The sequence below is a fragment of the Stegostoma tigrinum genome, chromosome 13 (genome assembly GCF_030684315.1).
Source record: "Stegostoma tigrinum isolate sSteTig4 chromosome 13, sSteTig4.hap1, whole genome shotgun sequence".
Lineage (NCBI taxonomy): Eukaryota > Metazoa > Chordata > Chondrichthyes > Orectolobiformes > Stegostomatidae > Stegostoma > Stegostoma tigrinum.
Genome location: NC_081366.1, coordinates 40,046,234 through 40,067,379, shown reverse-complemented (window position 1 = coordinate 40,067,379; position 21,146 = coordinate 40,046,234). Strand labels below are relative to the sequence as shown.

General features: G+C 44.3%; 1 long non-coding RNA gene across 1 annotated transcript in view; it reads right to left on the bottom strand.

The window, feature by feature from the left end:
- Positions 1–6,047, bottom strand: part of LOC125458119 (uncharacterized) — a 54,435-nt gene extending 48,388 nt beyond the window's left edge. Inside the window, exon 1 of the long non-coding RNA XR_007248762.2 lies at positions 5,952–6,047. This is a non-coding gene — a long non-coding RNA (uncharacterized LOC125458119). The remainder of the gene's footprint in view (positions 1–5,951) is intronic.
- Positions 6,048–21,146: the final 15,099 nt, after the last annotated feature.

Here is a 21,146-nt window from a genome sequence, read left to right as displayed (position 1 = left end):
ATTATGCTATATTTTTATATCTGATTAGATACTTCAGAAATCAACTGTTATCCAAATTAAGTTAGAATTTTTAATAGTAGCGATGTCCAGTCACCTCTACTTTTTTGAATAAGGATTACTAAAAGATTATGGAATCAAGGGTTATGGGGATAAGGCAGGAACAGGATACTGATTGTGGATGATCAGCCATGATCATAATGAATGGTGGTGCTGGCTTGAAGGGCTGAATGGCCTACTCCTGCACCTATTGTTTATTATCTATTGTCTATTGTCTAAGATTGACAGGCATCACACCTTACCAAGTGTGTGTTATCGCCTCTTTTGATATTTCAAGATAATAACAGTGCAGTAGGTAGCATCCAGGCTCTGAGGCGAGGGCTCGTCCATTCCATCCATTTTTCTTTTTATCTTCTTTTCTTAGTGCTTTTTATTTTGTTTAGTTTGTTTTTCTCTACTTACTTTCTGGTGAGAGATCAGGGTCCAGAGTGTGGCAGCAGCTGAGACCCAGAACAGGACTTTGATGTTTGGTGACGAAACGTCTGGCAGCCAGGTGTAACTCTACCACTCAGTAGCATGGTTGCTTTGTAGAGGTCTAGAGCAGTTGGCGGCAAGGCAGCTGGCAAGCCGAGTTGGGACGCTGAGGGGCAGTGGTAAGCTGGCAACATGGAGATTGTGTCCGGTGTGTGTGGGAGAGAACAAGTCCATCGTGGGGAAGGTAGGAATATTACAAATTGAACAGTCTACACCTGAGCCGGACTGGAACCAATGTCCTTGGGGGTGCTTTTGCTAATGCTGTGGGGGAGGGTTTAAACTAATGTGGCAGGGGGATGGGAACCAAATATTGGACAGAAAAGAGGTAGGAATGAAAGCCTGCAGGGAACTAGATAATGGAGTCAGTGTGACTAAAGGGAATAGTAGTCGGGGAGCAGATGATGAACACAAAGGGACAGGTGGTCTGAGGTGCATTTGTTTTAATGCGAGAAGTGTACTAGATAAGGCAGATGAGCTTAGGGCTTGGATCGGTACCTGGAAGTATGATGTTATTGCTATTACTGAGACTTGGTTGAGGGAAGGGCATGATTGGCAACTAGTTGTCCCAGGAAATCGATGCTTCAGGTGGGATAGAGAGGGAGGTAAAAGGGGTGGAGGAGTTGCAGTAATGGTCAAAGACAATATCACAGCGCACTGAAGGAAGGCCCCATGGAGGACTCAAGCAGTGAGGCAATATGGGTAGAACTCAGAAATAGGAAGGATGCAGTAACAATGTTGGGGCTGTACTACAGGCCTCCCAACAGCGAGCGTGAGATAGAGGTTCAAATATGTACACAGATAATGGAAAGGTGTAGGAGGAACAGGGTGGTGGTGATGGGAGATTTTAATTTTCCCAACATTGGGATGCACTCAGTATTAGGGATCAAGACGGAGCTGAATTTGTAAAGTGTGTCCAGGAGGGTTTTCTAGACCAGTATGTATGTGGTCCAACTCGGGAAGGGGCCACACTGGACCTGGTGTTGGCGAATGAACCCGGCCAGGTGGTTGATATTACTGTGGGGGACTACTTTGGAAATAGCGACGACAATTCTGCAAGTTTTACAATACTCATGGACAAGGATGGGAGTGGTCCTAAAGGAAGAGTACTAAACTGGGGGAAGGCCGACTATGCCAAGATTCAGCAGGATCTGAGGAATGTAGATTGGGAGAAACTGTTTGAAGGTAAATCCACATTTGATATGTGGGAGGCTTTTAAGGAGAGGTTAATTAGTGTGCAGGAGAGACATGTTCCTGTGAAAATGAAGAATAGAAATGGCAAGATTAAGGAACCATGGATGACAGGTGAAATTGTAAGACTAGCCAAGAGGAAAAAGGAAGCATACATGAGGTCTAGGCGACTGAAGACAGACGAAGCTTCGCAAGAATATCGGGAATGTAGAGCGAATCTGAAACGAGGGACTAAGAGGGCTAAGAGAGGACATGAGATATTGCTGGCAAATATGGTTAAGGAAAATCCCAAAGCCTTTTATTCATATATAAAGAGCAAGAGGTTAACTGGAGAAAGGATTTGCCCACTTAAAGACAAAGTAGGAAAGTTATGCGCTGAGTCAGAGAAAATGGGTGACATTCTTAATGAGTACTTTGCATCGGTATTCACCAAGGAGAGGGACATGACAGATGTTGAGGTTAGGGATAGATGTTTGCTTACTCTAGGTCAAGTCGGCATAACGAGGGAGGAAGTGTTGGGTATCCTAAAAGACATTAAGGTGGACAAGTCCCCAGGTCCAGATGGGATCTGTCCCAGGTTACTGAGGGATGCGAGAGAGGAAATAGCCGGGGCCTTAACAGATATCTTTTCAGCATCCTTAGTCACGGGTGAGGTCTCAGAGGACTGGAGACTTGCTAATGTTGTCCCCTTGTTTAAGAAGGGCAGCAGGGTAATCCAGGTAATTATCAACCGGTGAGTCTGACGTCAGTGGTAGGGAAGCTACTGGAGAAGATTCTGAGGGATAGGATCTATTCCCATTTGGAAGAAAATGGGCTTATCAGTGATAGGCAACATGGTTTTGTGCAGGGAAGGTCATGTCTTACCAGCTTAATAGAATTCTTTGAGGACGTGACAAAGTTGATTGATGAGGGAAAGGCTGTAGATGTCATATACATGGACTTCAGTAAGGCATTTGATAAGGTTCCCCATGGCAGGCTGATGGAGAAAGTGAAGTCACATGGGGTCCAGGGTGTGCTAGCTAGATGGATAAAAAAACTGGCTAGGAAACAGGAGACAGAGAGTAGTAGTAGAAGGGAGTTTCTCAAATTGGAGACCTGTGACCAGTGGTGTTCCATGGGGATCTGTGCTGTTTATGATATATGTAAATGATTTGGAGGAAGGTGTAGGTGGTCTGATCAGCAAGTTTGCAGATGACACTAAGATTGGTGGAGTAGCAGATAGTGAAGGGGACTGTCAGAGATTTTACAGCAGAATATTGATAGACTGGAGAGCTGGGCAGATACATGGCAGATGGAATTCAATCCAGGCAAATGCGAGGTGATGCATTTTGGAAGATCAAATTCAAGGGTGAACTATACAGTAAATGGAAAAGTCCGAGGGAAAATTGATGAAGAGAGAGATCTGGGTGTTCAGGTTCCATTGTTCCCTGAAGGTGACAATGCAGGTCAATAGGGTGGTCAAGAAGGCATATGGCATGCTTTCCTTCATTGGACAGGGTATTGAGTAGAAGAGTTGGCAGGTCATGTTGCAGTTGTATAGGACTTTGGTTCAGCCACATTTGGAGTACTGTGTACAGTTCTGGTCGCCACATTACCAAAAGGATGTGGATGCTTTGGAGAGGGTGCAGAGAAGGTTCACCAGGATGTTGCCGGGTATGGAAGGTGCTAGCTATGAAGAGAGGTTGAGTAGATTAGGAGTATTTTCATTAGAAAGACAGAGATTGAGGGGGGACCTGACTGAGGTCTACAAAATCATGAGGGGTATAGACAGGGTGGATAGCAAAAAGCTTTTTCCCAGAGTGGGGGACTCAATTACTAGGGGTCATGAGTTCAAAGTGAGAGGAGGAAAGTTTAAGGGAGATATGCATGGAAAGTTCTTTACACAGAGTGTGGTGGGTGCCTGGAACGCGTTGCCAGCGGAGGTGGTATACGCAGACACGTTAGCGTCTTTTAAGATATATTTGGACAGGTACATGGATGGGCAGGGAGCAAATGGACACAGACCGTTAGAAAATAGATGACAGGTCAGACAGCGGATCTTGATTGGTGCTGGCTTGGAGGGCTGAAGGGCCTGTTCCTGTGCTGTAATTTTCTTTGTTCTTTGAATAAGTCCACTACAGGGGAGAGATCGCGTCCAGCGCAAGGAGAGAATGAGACCAATGCAGGAGAGAAATCAAGTCCTGTGTGAGGGAGAGATCAAGTCTAGCACGGGGGAGAGAATGAATCCAGCGTGGGGGGAGAATGAGCCGAGCATAATGGAGAGATCAAGCTCGGCATGGTCAAAAATGACACATCACCAAGTCATAGTCTAACAGGTCTATTTGAAAACACAAGCTTTCGGAGTCTCCTTCTTTCTTCAGGTGTTAGAAGGAGTGAGACTCCAAAAGCTTGTGTTTTCAAATAAACCTGTTGGACTATACTATTATATTATGTTATTTTTGACCTTGTCCACCCCCAGTCCAACACTGGCACCTTCACATCAAAGTTCAACATGGCACAGAAAGTGTGCCAGTGTCGGCGAAAGAGCAAGCCCTGGTGAGGAAAGCCCAGCATGGAGCATCTGCAGGGCCATGGCTGAAGAAGGATATTTAACTTTGTTTCTTTATTCTTCTGCTTCATTCTAAGAAGAACTGTAGCATCGAACGTTTGCCTCAGTTCTTTTTTTATACTTTGTACCTAAGGTTTTGTACCTAGGTACCTTTGTACCTAAGATAGTGCCAGGAATGGCAATATTTTACACTTTTCACTGTACTCACATATTCTTGTACTTGAGTACATGTGACAATGAAACCCAATTCTAATTCCCCTATCTTTCTGCCTTTTTCCCCCTTCTTTCCATCTTTGTACTTGCTATTATCTCACCTTTAGGTACACATCTGCTTTTGTTCTTCATTCTGCTAGTTTAGGACAGCTGAATCAATATACATGTCCGGCAAAAACTGTTGCAGCATTTTGTCAGCTTCCCAGTCAGTACAACCGATCCAACAAATAACCTTCTAAATTGTAATTAGGCATATAATCTCCTCCCATTCTTGTCACTGCTCGTTTCTAATATCTAGTGTAATGTTCCAGATTATCCTAAACAGATGCTGTTTTACATAAAAGTATCTGACTTGCAAACATTTGCAGGATTTATAAATAACTGCAGTCCACCTGCAACAAACAAACAACATTGCAAACATAATATCCAAAAAAATTTATACTCACGTATTTTCAGCAGACTTTTAAACATTGTTTAGAATTTCAAACATTAACATTTTACTGCCTGCTGTTAAAACCTGTACCCTAGAGAATTGCATCTTGCTTTTCAAGAGCATGTTTGTTTATTTGATGATATGGAGGTGCCGGTGTTGGACTGGGGTGGACAAGGTCACCAGGTTAGAGTCCAACAGGTTTATTTGAGATCACAAGCTTTAGAAGCACGGCGTCTAAAGTCAAGTGAACTCTTCTCGGGTCATTTAAGGAAGGGTCAGTGCTTCTGATTTCAAATGAGCCTGTTGGGACTACGACCTGGTGTCCTGTGACTTCTGACCTTTATTAGATGGCAGTGTACACGACACACCGTGTTCTCTGTCACTGCGTCGTGATGCGCTCACTTTGAAGATCCGACCACAAGTTGGTGAGGGTTTCTGAATTTTTGAGACAATTCCGGAGATAATGATAATTTATTCTGTCGGGGGAGTCATACAGAAAGATGCACATTTTCAAGTCAGACTCTGTTCGTTTAAAAACGTCGAACAGTCTCGCTGTCCTCAATTGCCCAAACCAATCTGCACCTACCACTAATCGTTATTGTTTTAAGTATTCCTGTAAAAGCATATACATGTTGTTCCGCCTACAGCTCTTCCTTACAATAATGTTGTCTGCCTGGTTCACAGTAATACGTCTCAATCGTGATACTTGACAGAATCCAATTTTTTTTGAAAAGCACATTACAAAGTTTTATCACAATTTCCAGGCACTTGAAAGTTGACAGAATCACTTCGAGACTAAGTAGGCAAGAAATAAATATGGACAGTCACGTACAACAGTAATACTTCTGTGAAAAGTTCCATGCTTCAACTCGACTGGCATATCACAAACCTTACCAAGTTATTGTTAGTCAGACTTTGAGTAACATAAACAAAACTACTGAAATAAACAAGCGTATAGATTAAAATAAAACATTTGTCGTTTACTTTCGGTTCGGTAAGGATACGTACGACTTCAGGTGTGGGCTTTGAGAATCTTACCGCTTTCAGCTCAGCCTGGTCTTATCCTTCTGCTGAACGAGATTGTTCTGGACTGCAGGAAAAAAAACTTGCTTCAAGTGAAACCTGCAGAGTGATGGCTGTTTGAAGGCCGACGCAAAGTTGTCCAAATAAATTTTCCAGCCAAGATTAAAGTGCATAAACTCAAAGCCTGGTGTGCGATTTCTGGAATTGATTACGTCCCCACCGGCGCCTCGTTAAATTCTCCCACATCTGTTAACTCTGTCTATTCTCGTTTCTGATGAAGAATTGTGCCCATTGAACACTTCTGGGCTAACGTAGCTCAATCTTTGAAGTTGCTAGAAATCAGATTTTCAAACATAAATATTTCTTTTACAATTGATATTGTGCGGCGTGTTTTAAGTGAGAATGCAGCATCCGAATTGGGAAGAAAATTAAGATAAAATCTAAATTACAAAGGATATTGCTCATTTATACCCACTTGGAAACTTTCGCTTTCTCATTGGATTTTGCGGGCATTCCGGGTAGGAAATCGTGCTCCTTTGAGTTGGCTGACGAATCTCACTGGGCATACAAATCTCTTAACCGATTCAGAGGAGAATCCCATTGCTCACTGGGATTCTTGTGAGTATCCAAAAGTAGTGGCGCGAGATGGGAAAATACATCTTTGCTGCAGTTACATTTATATAGTGCCTTTCATTCAGGACGCCGTGAATTATTTTCGCATGAATTGAGTACTTCTGAAATTTAGACACTCGAACTCAACAAACTTCAAAGTGATGAAGACATTCTGATTTTGGTTTTATCCTGTTGGTTGAGGGTACCAGATTTCTGTACTCTTCTTCAAAGTAAAGGTGTGGGATATTTTATGACCCCAATGAAGAGCATGGAACCTCTAACATGTCAGCACTCCTTAAGCACTGGACTGAAATGGAGGTCTGGATTTTTGTGTCCAGGTTCCTGGAGTGCAACTTACTGACTTCTGACAACCTTCTGACTTAGAGCTCATGCAGCTGGATGGGCCACTCAGAATGGCAGAATCTGATATTTCACCAAACATGATGGGAAAACAAGCCAAGCATTGGCCAGAGTATCTGTGCAAAGGTACTGAAATAGTCAGTGATAACAAAGTGTGGACCTGAAAAGTCAGCTTTTCTATTCCTCTCATGCTGCCTGGCCTGCTGTGGTCCTCCAGCTCCACACTTTGTTATCACACAAGTGACCAAGCCTACTTTCCAGGACAATAGGAAACATTGAGCTGTTTCCAGAACAAAGGGACACCTTATCTCTTTAGATAATAAGGTGTAGAGCTGGATGACCACAGCAGGCCAAGCAGCATCAGAGGAGCAGGAAGGCTGACGATTCGGGCCTAGACCCTTCTGCAAAAAAATCTTATACAGAAACCTTATACTTTTATCGGGAAAGGCTACCTGATTTTCGTGCCCCTGACACTTTTGGAAATGGTCGACTAAAGACCCTCTCACTATCTGCTTGGTACTGCCTGATTGGGTCTGATCAATCGAGGTAATTGATTCCTGATTAATCCATTGGTGGGAATCAAAGGGAGGGGGCAGAAACTTTCAAGGATGAGAATCACAGCAACAGCATCCTTGGGAGTGGTAACTCGAGACCAACCACTGCAATAAGAGGTGCCCCTGGGACTACCAGGAGAGGAAGACCAGACAACTATCAATACATGGATCAAGGCCAGGGTCTTGTGTGGTGATGTTTGATCATACCAAGGGCTTACCTGCTGAGTTTCCAAAGTCTTTCCACTGTCTAAAAGGCACAGGTCAGGAGTGTGACAGAACACTCTCCACTTACCTGGGTGAATGCAGCTCTAAGAATACTCAGAATCTCAATATCATCTAGGCCAAAGCAGCCTGTTTGATTGGCACTCTGTCTACTTAAAACATTCACTTTGCTTCCCAGAAGTACATTTTGGCACCCATATATACCATCCACAAGAAGCCCAGCAACATTTCATCAAATTCTTCTCAGCAGCATCTTCAAAACCCACATATCCACCACCCTAAAGACAAAGGTAACAGATACATGAGGACATGACCCATGCAAACTTTGCTCCAAGCTACACACCATGCTGACACAATTCACTGTTTCTTTCATGACTGTTGGGTCAGAATCCTGCAACTTCCAACCTACCCTCGCCACAGGAACTAAAGCAGTTCAAGAAGTAGCACAGCACCACCTTCACAAGGGCAATATGGGTTGGCAATAAATGTTAACTTTACAATTGTGCCCAAACTTCATGAATGACTAAAACAAAATTGTGTGTGTAAAGCAATCAGAAAACAATAAAAAGACATTGATACCAATGGACTTAACAGCTAAAGTTCTTTGATAATAAAATGTGAGGCTGGATGAACACAGCAGGCCAAGCAGCATCTCAGGAGCACAAAAGCTGACGTTTCAGGCCTAGACCCTTCATCAGAGAGGGGTCACAATCAGAGATTGTGCTCCTGAGATGCTGCTTGGCCTGCTGCGTTCATCCAGCCTCACATTTTATTATCTTGGAATTCTCCAGCATCTGCAGTTCCCATTATCTCTGAAGCTAAAGTACTTTGTTTGCATTCACATGTTGTGGGTGCGATAGTTATTGGGGAATCTGGCTTTTGAGATCTTTTCCCAAGTATTGCATAGAAGTTCTTTTCCTTTTCCTACAATTTTATCTTTGTTAATCTTCTTATGTACTGTGCTCTATTGTTCTATGTTCTATATGTTCTATTTCTTGAGACTGTTGCCATTGCTATCATCCATGGTATTAGGTTTACTCGCTAGTATTTGTCACAGGGAATCTGGGGTCTATAGCCCAGTTCTAAGAGCAGCTTTCTACTTCTTTGGACCTGGAAAATACTCAATATTATTAGTCATTTCAAAATTTAATAAGTGCAAGTGAAATGGGGATGGAGACAACATTTTCATGAGATTCTTATGGTGAGTCTCTCTCAGGCAGACACAGGCCAACCTGAGCATGAATTGACCAGCAATGAAAAACGTGCAATTTCCCAACAGTTTCCTATCGGGCATTGAAAAAGAGAGAAGCCTACAGAATTTCATCAATATAGATCAAAAGTTTGTAGACCAGTTCAATAATTTACAGGAATAAGTTTTTTCTTTACATATTCCTCTCCCTATCCATTTTTTGAGTGCTGGTATTCTCCAATGTGGACAGACAGCAGTATACACATAGACCCGTCTGAGACTGCAGGATAACACTGAATCATTCTCTGCTGTCAGAAAGCTAGGCTTACCTTTTGTGTTATATTAGTAATTGTACACCTTTACAAACCTGTAGCTTGTTAATGGCATACGCTTTTGGTGTAAATCAGTTACATTTAAATTTTCTTTTGGCTTTTGGCCAGTGGGTACAGGCACTTAAAATTGAGGCGACCTGCACAAAATCCTTTGTGAGATAATTCTCCCTGAAGAGTTCTAAATCTCTCGACCCTTTTGAATTTAGATGCATGACAAGAAACAGAGGATAACAGGGCTCAAACAGACAACAATTTTGTCTGAGGACTATGAATTGACAAAACCCATAAACTCAGGGAACCTGGGGTCTGGAAGCTGTCACAGATCAGAGATATAGATAATGTTGATGTTGACGAGACAAGGTGGAGTGATAGCGAAGCCTTGCAGAGAAAACAGAATGGCCCCAAACCATTAAGGCATAGATCTGCATGCGACACACGCGGGAAACCGTTGCAAGTGTTTTCACTGCTGGAAGCCAGGATATAAAAGGAAAATTGTTGGTTCAGGCAGTCCCCAAAAAGTCAAGTTGCAAAACCCCCATCTGTAGTATTAAAGGTTGTCAGTGTCTACTCAGACAGAACAGTTGACTACAAAAGTTGTCAAGAGGTTGTGTCTGAAGGAAGTCACCACTGACTGTTCTAGACCTTCAGAAAGAGAAATGAGCCATTCTCCAAGGCCCTGGGTGCTGACGGACCTTGCTAATGGGGAAAATAAAACATTTTCCACTTGGAAGCAAATTAAATTCCAATATGTTGATAACAGGGTTCATGATAAAAGGGTTCATGATACAACAGCATAGACACCACTGGCTGAAATCAATTTAAGCACAAACTTGATAGGGGTCTGATAACAGTGAGGCAAACCCAGGAAGGATAGACATTTTATTGGGGAATGATTTTCTTGAAAGCAAAATATATCCTTCAACCAGAAAGAAAAGTCCAAAGAAACTAAAGAAAAAGTAACTAGAATTAAACAGGGCTGAAGTCCAGCCAGAAGTGTTATAAAGGCTCAGGGTAGATCCTGAAGGTGTCAAAAGGGATGGATCTAGCTCAGTAGCCACCACAAAGACTGCAAAGGTGACAAGAGATGATGGATTAGATCTAGAAGTCTTCTCAACAGAAACCTTCATGGTACAATTACAGGAAGGATTAATGCATAAGACCATAAGACCGTAAGGTTTAGGAACAGAATAAGACCATTCGGCTAATTGAGACCCTCTGTCATTTGATCATGTCTGGTATATTTCTCAGTCCTGCCTTCTGCCCATCACCCTTGGTCCCCTTACTAGTCAAGAATAAATTTACCCCTGTCCTAAATAAACTCAATGACTTAGCTTCCTCAGACCTCTGAAATAATAAATTCCACAGATTAATAATTCTCTGACTGAAGAAATCACTTCTCATGTTAAGTCTAAAGGGTCATCCCATCACTATGAAGCAGTTCCCTTGGATCCTCGTCTCTCCTGCTAATGGCAACATTTTCTCCACGACCAGAATATCCAAGCATCTTGATAATCTGTAAGTTTTAGTCAGGCACTCCCTCATCCTTCTAAACTCCATCGAGGACATGCCAACACATCACAATATTCCAAATATGGTCTTACAGAGTCTTATTACAGCCTCAGTATTCCATCAGTGTTCTTGTATTCTAGCCGCCTTGAAATAAACGCTAACATTGCATTTGCCTTCCTAACTGCCAAATGAACCTGCACGTTAACCTTAAGACAATCCTGAACTAGGACTACCAAGTCCCTCTGGGCTTCAGATTTCCAAAGCCTTTCTCCATTTAGAATATAGTCCACACCTCTATTCATCTCCCAGGCCATCAATAACCTCATCACCTCCCACCACAGCCTCCAACCTCATTGTTCTCCAACCCCACATCTCCCATTTCTATCTCCTACCCAATATCCACATATCTGACTGCCCCAATCGATGCATTATCTCTACCTGCTCTTGCCCCACTGAACTCATCTCTGCTTACCCTCGACTCCGTATTCCCCCCGCCGGTCCAGGAGGTCCCCACCTACATTCGGGACACTACCCATACCCTCCACCTCCTCCAAAACTTTCAATTCCCCGGCTCCCAAACCTCATCTTCAGTGTGGACATCCAGTCCCTGTACACCTGTATCCCCCATGCAGATGGCCTAAAAGCTTCACTTCTTCCTGCTCCACAGGCCCAACCAGTCCCTCTCCATCAATACTCTCATTCGCCTAACGGAACTTGTCCCCATCCTTAATAACGTCCCACTTTGTACAAAGTAAAGGGGTGACTATAGGCACCCATATGGGTCAAAGCTATGCCTGCCTCTTTGGAGGATGTGTGAAACAGTCTGCTGTTACACTGGCACGATCCCTCACCTCTTCCTCTGCTACATTGATGACTGAATCAGTGTTGCCTCGTGCTCCTATGAGGAGCTTGAACAGTTCATCAACTTTACCAACAACTTTCATCCCAATTCATCTGGACCATCTCCAATACTTCCCTTCCCTGGACCTCTCCATCTCCAGTTGCCATCTCAACACTGATGTCTATTTCAAACCCATCAACTCCCACAGCTACATTGACTACAAGGCCTCTCATCCAAACCTCCTTCAAGAATGCGATCTCATACTCCCAATTCTTCAGCCTCCACCACATCTGCTCCCAAGATGGTGCGTTCCACTCCCGGACATTCCGGATGGCCTCCTATTTCAATGACTGCAACTTGCCCCCTCTGTTGATCCAGAATGCCCTCGACTGCATCCCTTGTGTTTCTCACATGTCTGTCCTCAAACCCCTTTCCCCCAACAAAGTAAAGACTGAATCCTCCTAGTCCTCACATATCACCCCACCAACCTCAGCATCCAGTATGTCACTCTCCGCTACTTCCGTCATCTGCACCCGGCCTCACCACCAAAGGGATACACCCCTCCCTATCCCTGTCTGCCTTTCGAAGGGACTGCTTGCTCCTCAATTCCCTCATCTACTCCGCACTGTCCACTAACCACACCATCCCTGACACCTTTCCCTGCAAACACAGGAGGTGCTACACCTGCCCCTACACCTCCCCTCACCCCCATCCAAGGCCCTAGACACACTCTCCAAATCCATCACGGATTCACCCGTACAACCACCAACGTGGTCTACATTTTAAAACTCATTTGTGGGATGATGGGCGTCGCTGGCTGGCCAGGATTTCTTGCCCATCCCTAGTTGCCCTTGAGAAGGTGGTGATGAGCTGCCTTTTTGAACCACTGCAGTCCTCCTGCTGTAGGTGACCCTCAATGCTATTAGGGATGGAATTCCAGGATTTTGACCCAGGGACAGTGAAGGAATGGCAATATATTTCCAAGTCAGGATGGTAGGGACGAGGAGGGGAACGTGGAGGTGGTGGTGTTCCCATATGTCTACTGCCCTTGTCCTTCTAGATGGAAGTGGTTGTGGGTTTGGAAGGTGCTGTCTGAGGATCTTTGGTGAATTTCTGCACTGCATCTTGTAGATAGTACACACTGCTGCTACTGAGTGTCGGTTGTGGAGAGAGTGAATGCTTGTAGATGTGGTGCTAATCAAGAGGGCTGCTTTGTCCTGGATGGTGTCAAACTTCTTAAGTTTTGTTGGGGCTGCACTCATCCGGGCAAGTAGGGAGTATTCCATCACAATCCTGATTTATGCCTTGTTGATGGTGGACAGGCTTTGGGGAGTCAGGAAGTGAGTTACTCATTGCAGTATTCCAAGCTTCTGGCTTGGTCTTGTAGCCACTGTGTTTATGTGGCGAGTCCAGTTGAGTTTCTGGTCAATGGTAACCCCCAGGATGTTGATAGTGGGGGATTCAGTGATGGTAATCCCATTGAACATCAAGGGGCGGTGGATAGATTTTCTTTTATTGGTGATGGTCATTGCCTGGCATTTGTGTGGTGTGAATATTGTCAGCACAACCCTGGATACTGTCCAGATCTTGTTGCATGTGGATATGGACCACTTCAGTATCTCAGGAGTTATGAACGGTGCTGAACACTGCGCAATCATCGGTGAACATCCCCAGTTCTGACTTATGATGGAGGGAAGGTCATTGATGAAGCAGCTGAAGATGGTTGGATCTTGGACACCTCGGCCTCCTCCTGTGGTCTTCTTGACTCACGTGGAGTGAATCGAATTGGATGAAGGCTGGTACCTGTCATGCTGGGGACCACAGGAGGAGGCCGAGGTGGATCATCCACTCAGCACTTTCGTCTGAGGAACGGCTGCGGAGATGCCCTGGAGCTGAGATGATTGACCTCCCACAACCACGACATTCTTTCTTTGTGTCAGGTATGACTCCAACCACCAGACCATAACTTGGCTAGGGGAGCGGCAAGTTCTGGGGCACCAGTCTTTAGTACGACTGCCAGAATGCTGTCAGGGCCAGTAGCTTTTGCAGTATCCATTGTCTCCAACCGTTTCTTGACTCATGTGGAGTGAATCGAATTGGATGAAGGCTGGTACCTGTCATGCTGGGGACCACAGGAGGAGGCCGAGGTGGATCATCCACTCAGCACTTTCGTCTGAAGATTGTTGCAAATACTTTTGCCTTATCTTTTGCACTGATGTGCTGGGCTCTTACATCATTAAGGATGGGGGCATTTGTGGAGCCTCGTCCTCCAGGGAGATATTTAATTGTTCGCCGCCATTCACGACTGGATGTGAGAGGACTGCAGGTCTTCATCTGATCTGTTGGTTGTTGGATCACTTAGCTCTGTCGATCACTTGCTGGTTTCGCTGTTTGGCGTGCAAGCAGCCCTGTTTGGTGGCTTCACCAGGTTGATACCTCATCTTCTGGTTTGCCTGGTGCTGCTCCTGGCATGCCCTCCTGCACTCGTCATTGAACCAGGGTTCATGCCCTGGCTTGATGGTAATGGTTGAGTTGAGGATATGCTGGGCCATCAGGTTACAGATTGTGCTGGAGTACAATTCTGCTGCTGTTGATGGCCCACAGTGTCTCATGGATGCCCAGTTTTGAGTTGCTAGAACTGTGTGAAGTCTGCTACATTTAGCCTGGTTAAAGTGTTATACAATACGATGGAGGTTGTTCTCAATGTAAAGGCGGGACTTTGTCTCCACAAGGACTGCATGATGGTCAGTCTTACCAACACTGTCAAGGACAGACGCAACTGCAGCTGGCATATTGGTAAGGATGAGGTCAAGTATGCTTTTCCCTCTTGTTGTTTCCCTCACCAACTGCCGCAGGCCCAGTCCTGCAGCTATGTCCTATAGGACCCGACCAGCTCCATCAATAGTACTGCTGTCGAGCTAGTCTTGGTGGTGGACACTGAAATCCCCCACCCAGAGTACACTTTGTGCCCTTGCTATGCTCAATGCTTCCTCGAAGTGTTGTTCAACATTGAGGAGTACTGATTCATCAGCTGAGGGAGGATAGTATGTGGTAATCAGCAGGAGGTTTCCTTGCCCATGCTTAACTTGAAGCCATGGAGACCTCATGGGGTCCGGAGCCAATGCCAAGGACTCCTAGAGCAACTCCCATCCAACTGTGTACCACTGTACCACTCCTTTTGCTGGGTGTGCCCTGTGGTGAGACAGGACATATCCAGGGATGGTGATAGTGGTGTCTGGGACATTGTTTGTATGGTATGATTCTGTATCTGTTGCTCCTGATGTAGCCTCCTCCATATTGGTGAGACCAAGCGCCAATTTGTGGAGCATCTGCGCTCTGTATGCTATAATCCACAATACCTTCTGGTTGCTAACCATTTTACCTTCCCCTCCCACTCTCTTGGTGACATGTACGTCCTGGGCCTCCTTCAGTGCCATAATGATGCCACACATAATCTGGGGGAACAACACCTCATTTTCTGCCTCAGGAGCCCACAACCCAATGTCCTTAACATAGAAATTACCAGTTTCAAAATCTCCCCATCCCTGGCTGCATCCCATGTCCAACCCTCCCTCTCATCTGCGCCCCCTTGAATTGACACTACCTGTCCATCTTTTTTCCCACCTATCCACCCCACCCTGCCCACTGACCAATATCCACTACACCCTACCTGCATCCATCTATTACCATCCCACCTACCTTCCTCCAGCACCACTCCCACTCCCTCTATTTATTTCCAAGTTCTCCTCCCTTCCCCCTTCCCTGTCCTGATGAAGGATGTAAACCCAAAGCGTCAACTTTCCTGGTCCTCTGATGCTGCCTGACCTGTTGTGCTCCTTCAGCTCCACACTGACTCCAGCATCTGCAGTTCTTGCTGTCTTCCTACACCTCTATTCTTCCTATCAAAGTCTATAACCTCACACTTTCCCACATTGAATTGCTTGTGCCATTTCTTTGGCCACTCCTTCCTGTCCAAATCCTTCCGCAGACTGCCCACTTCCTTAACACTACCTGTACCTCCACCTGTCTCTGTGTCATCTGCAAACATAGCAACAATGCCCTCACTTCCTTCTTCCAGATCTTAGTTGTATAGCATGAATAGTTGTTATCCCAACACTGACACCTGTGGAATTCCAATGGTTGCTCCCAGCCATCCCGAAAAAGACCCTTTATCCGTGCTGTATGCCTTCTGTCAGTCAGCCAATCTTCTCTCCATGCCAGTACATTATGTGTAACACTTTGGGCTCTTATCTTAATTAGCAGCCTCCTGTGCAGCACCTTGGCAAAGGCCTTCTTGTAATCCAAATAGATAATGTCCACTGGCTCTCATTTGTCTAATTTTCTCATGATCTCTTCTTTCTATTTCTGTCCTTGGCACCTACATGAACCATTACAATTGGATCTTTCCCCTCCCATTCCAAGTTCCATGGCAGCTCAGATGAGATATCCTGAACCATGGCTCCAGTCAGACAATACTGCCTTTGGGACATCTTGATCCTGGCAACAAGGAACGGTGTTTATTCCCTGACTGTACTATTCCCAGTTACAACAACATTTCTTTTTTCTCAATTCCTCCCCTCTTCCCTGCACCACAGTGATACGATCAAATTGCATATCCTTCCCCAGCCCTCACACTCATCCACGCGGGTAGCAAAAATCTTAAACCTTTTAGACAAGCTGAAGGGCTGAGGCTCCTTAAGCACTACCTTCTGGATCGCCCTAACTGCCTCACTCCTAGTCACACTCACCTGTCTCTGACCTCTGACTGAATTTGAAATAGTGAATCTAAGGGACGTGACTGCCTTCTGAAACTTTTCAAGAAACTTTTCAACTTTTCAACTTCACTTTTCAAGAAAGGAGGGAGAGAGAAAACAGGAAATTATAGACCAGTTAGCCTGACGTCAGTGGTGGGAAAGCTGCTGGAGTCAATTATAAAAGATGAAATTACGGCTCATTTGGATAGCAGTAACAGGATAGGTCAGAGTCAGCATGGATTTACGAAGGGGAAATCGTGCTTGACTAATCTTCTGGAATTTTTTGAGGATGTATCTATGAAGATGGACAAAGGAGAACCAGTGGATGTAGTGTACCTGGACTTTCAGAAAGCCTTTGAAAAAGTCCCGCATAGGAGATAGGTGAGCAAAATTAGGGCACATGGTACTGGGGGCAAAATATTGACTTGGATTGAAAATTGGCTGGCTGACAGGAAGCAAAGAGTAGTGATAAATGGGTCCCTTTCAGAATGGCAGGCGGTGACCAGTGGCGTTCCACAAGGTTCGGTGCTGGGACCGCACCTATTTACAATGTACATTAATGGTATAGACAAAGGCATTAAAAGTAATATTAGCAAATTTGCTGATGACACAAAGTTGCGTGGCAGTGTGAAATGTGAGGAGGATGTTATGAGAATACAGGGTGACTTGGACAGACCAGGTGAGTGGACGGATGCACGGCAGATGCAGTTTAATGTGGATAAATGTGCGGTTATACACTTTGGTGGCAAGAACAGGAAGGCAGATTATTATCTCAATGGAGTCAAGCTAGGTAAAGGGGAAGTGCAACAAGATTTAGGTGTTCTTGTACATCAGTCAATGAAAGAAAGCATGCAGGTACAGCAGGCAGTGAAGAAAGCTAATAGCATGTTGGCCTTTATAACAAGAGGTCCTTCTGCAGCTGTACAGACCCCTGGTGGGAGCACACCTGGAGTATTGTGTGCAGTTTTGGTCTCCAAATTTGAGGAAGGGCATTCTTGCCATTGAGGGAGTGCAGCGTAGGTTCATGAGGTCAATTCCCAGAGTGGCGGGACTATCATATGTTGAAAGATTGGAGTGACTGGGCTTGTATACAGTGATAATGGGAACTGCAGATGCTGGAGACTCCAAGATAACAAAGTGTGGAGCTGGATGAACACAGCAGACCAAGCAGCATCTCAGGAGATGCTGAGATGCTGCTTGGCCTGCTGTGTTCATCCAGCTCCACACTTTGTTATCTTGGGCTTGTATACACTTGAGTTTAGAAGGATGAGAGGGGATCTGATTGAGATGTGTAAAATTATTAAGGGATTGGACACTCTGGAGGCAGGAAGCATGTTTCTGCTGATGGGTGAGTCCAGAACCAGAGGACACAGTTTAAAAATAAGGGGTATGCCATTTAGAACAGAGTTGAGGAAAAACCTCTTCACCCAGACAGTGGTGGATATATGGAATGCTCTGCCCCAGAAGGCAGTGGAGGCCAAGTCTCTGGGTAGTTTCAAGAAAGAGATGGATAAACTATTAAAGATAGTGGAATCAAGGGTTATGGGGATAAAGCAGGAACAGGATACTGATTGTGGATGCTTAGCCATGATCATAATGAATGGTGGTGCTGGCTTGAAGGGCCAAATGGCCTACTCCAGCACCTATTGTTTATTGTCTATTGAAACACAGCATCCAAGTAACTCTCCCCATCCCTGATGTGTCGCAGTGTTCAAAGTTCAGACTTCAGCTCATCGAGCAACTAACACTTCATACAGATGTGATTGCTACAGATCACAATGGATTCACCAGCCGCCACATCATGCTGTTACAAAACATCTGATTTTTATAAATTTCCTACTTGTTTTTTGGTTTATAACCTGTAAATATTTCCACTATTTACCTCCAATCTGAAAGTAACCTATAATAGATAGTCAAATTAACAGTTATTACCAACCCAGGAAATTATAGCTTGCATGTGATGTTAGTCTTTTGTGCTGGGCTCCTGACCCTGGGCTTCAATTTATCCTGTTAGGGAGAATCTTACAAACTATGTGCCAATAAAAGTAGGCAAGAAGTTCCTCTTTCCCTCTGCACCAAATTCCCATATTGCTTCCAAATTCCCTAAATATATACTCATTCGGGCTGTACATCTCACTCTGGATGTGATCTCTCCTTCTGAACCATGTGAAAGATATTAATCAAATACAGTGCAATTGTCAGGCTGGCCAGGGCTTTATGGAAGAGCCACAGAGGGCAAGGAAGAACCTGAATGTCTGCCTGATGTGAATAGTGTATGCGAGAACATAGAGAAGATTGTGAGAATACCAATTCCCCAAAGCAAATGGACCTGGCAACTGGACATACCCCACAGCAGGCAGTGTTGGTGATGCCACCAGGGCTGTGCCACCTTCCCAAGTATGAACACGCCACTGCCCATTTTAATACCCGGATTCAGACATTTTCAAAAAATTAATTCTAAGAGATTGATGGGTGAGATTTGCCTCCATGCATGACTGGTTTTGAATCCTGCACCTCACCATCCCATAATATTACAACAACACTGCTTTACTGTTTGAGGATTCAAACTTGGCTCTGTTCCTTTAATTTCCCTGTGTGTTATTCTGCTGCGATCACCTGACCAGACTGCTGGAAACCCAGTAAACCAGCTGAACAATGAATACAATACAATAAACCAGCTCAACTGGAATCGACTTTTCATCCAGAGGTAGTGAAACTAACAACTAAGTTAGCATCAAAGAAAATCGCATTGTTCTTAATTCACACTGACACGATAAGTTCACATATTTGAAGATTAGAGGTTGCCTGTGGAGTCTTCAGCCTCGAAAAAAAACAATGAGGGGAAAAACTGAGAAAACACCAATGGATCCCATTTCAGCAGCTGTTTTTGAACAAAAAAAGTAGAATTTGTGGCAAAGCTGGAGCTATTGTTCACTCTAAGATAACAAAGTGTGACGCTGGATGAACACAGCAGGCCAAGCAGAATCTCAGGAGCACAAAAGCTGACGTTTCAGGCCTAGACCCTTCACCAGAGAGTGCCTTATCAACTCTGAGGCGAAGCAATGGAAAAAAAACTTGAGAAACCAAGTATTCGCAGAGAACTGGGGAATGTGCAGATTTCACCACAGATCTGGAAATGTGATAATGGCTAAATAATCAGCTTTCATTCTCACACCTCAAGGACTCTAAGAACTTTAAATTGCAGCTGCTTTTATCTTGATGTTTGTACTGGACACAGACCTTCCATTTTTAAACTATTACCTGCCTTTGATGTTGTGCTTGTGTTATTCTTTTCAGGGCAGTTTGTAATGAAATTCTCATCTTTCACTCAATAAATCTTGGAAATGACTCCTTTGCTTTGATCTAGTTAACTCAACCTTAAATGCAATATGATAGTTGTGTGCTGAAAAGTAAACAAAATATTTGTTGCAATCAGACCACAAATATTGATAAAGAGGGGAACTGATTTCTCCCCAGCATCATCTGGTCATGACACTAATCAATACCTTGCATTATCAACTTTAAACTATCAAGTACCTGAACTACTTCCTCTTCCACATGATCTTATAGAATTACAGCAATCCTACGGTGTGGAAACAGGCCATTTGGCCCATTGAGTCTACATCTATGCTTTTAAGAGCATCCCACCCAGAACCCCTCCCCAACCCTATGATCCTGCGTTTACCATGGCTAACCCACCTAACCTACATATCCCTGGATACTACAAGCAATTTAGCATGGCCAATCCACCTACCCTCCATATAATCCCTATAGCATGGAAACAGGCCCTTCGGCCCAACAAGCCCACACCGACCCTCAGAGCCTCCCACCCAGACCCAATCACCAAACCCGCCGAACCTACACATTCCTGGACATGATAGGCAACTTAGCATGGTAAATCCACCTAGCCTACACATCTTTGGACTGCTGGAGGAAATCTGAGCACATGGAGGAAACCCATACAGACACGGAGAGAATGTGCAACCTCCACACAGACAGTCACCTAAGCATGGAATCAAACCTGGGTCCCTGGTACAGTCAGGCAGCAGTGCTAACCACTGAACCACTGTGCTGCCATCTTCTTCCTGGGTAAAGAGAGATGCAAAATAGTAAGTCAGTAACTCAGCCATGCCCTTTCTGTAAATTCCTTTTTGATCACTGAATGACCTCAATTGTCTGTGGGCCATGCTTCTCCAATTTAGATCCACACAGAAGATATTTAGCCTCTTCTTTTATGTTATCCATCAGTCTTCTTGCTTTGCTTCTCTTGTTTTCGTCTTCAATTCCTGAAAGAACTTTCTATATTCATCCTGGTTCACAACTATTTGTCGATGCACACTTTTTCTGCTTCATCTTTAATCACTATTTCTTTGATCATCCAGGAACCACTGGACTTGTGTGCCTTACCTTACCACTTCATCAGGATATATCTTGACTGTACTCAAACTATCTCTTCATTAAAAGGAGCTCATTGGTCAATTAGAGTTATATCTGACATTATATAATTCTAATTTATCTGTGTCAAATCTATTCCTAACCATTGTAGCTTTTCCCAAATTAATTAATTTACTCTGGATTGCTCATTGTCATTTACCATTGCCAACCTTTAGCTTATGATACAATGATAACTGTATCTGAAATGTTCCACTAATCATGGTTGATCGACTTGGTTCACCTCATTTCCAAGAACCAAGTCTACAAATGCCTCATTCCGCATTAGACTGTTCAAAATTCTCCTGGTCACACTCCAGGAAGTCTAAGCCCTTTTTGTTGTTTTGACTATTGTTTCCGCAGTCTATATTTGGACAAAGTTCCTCCATTTAAAGTATTGTATAAT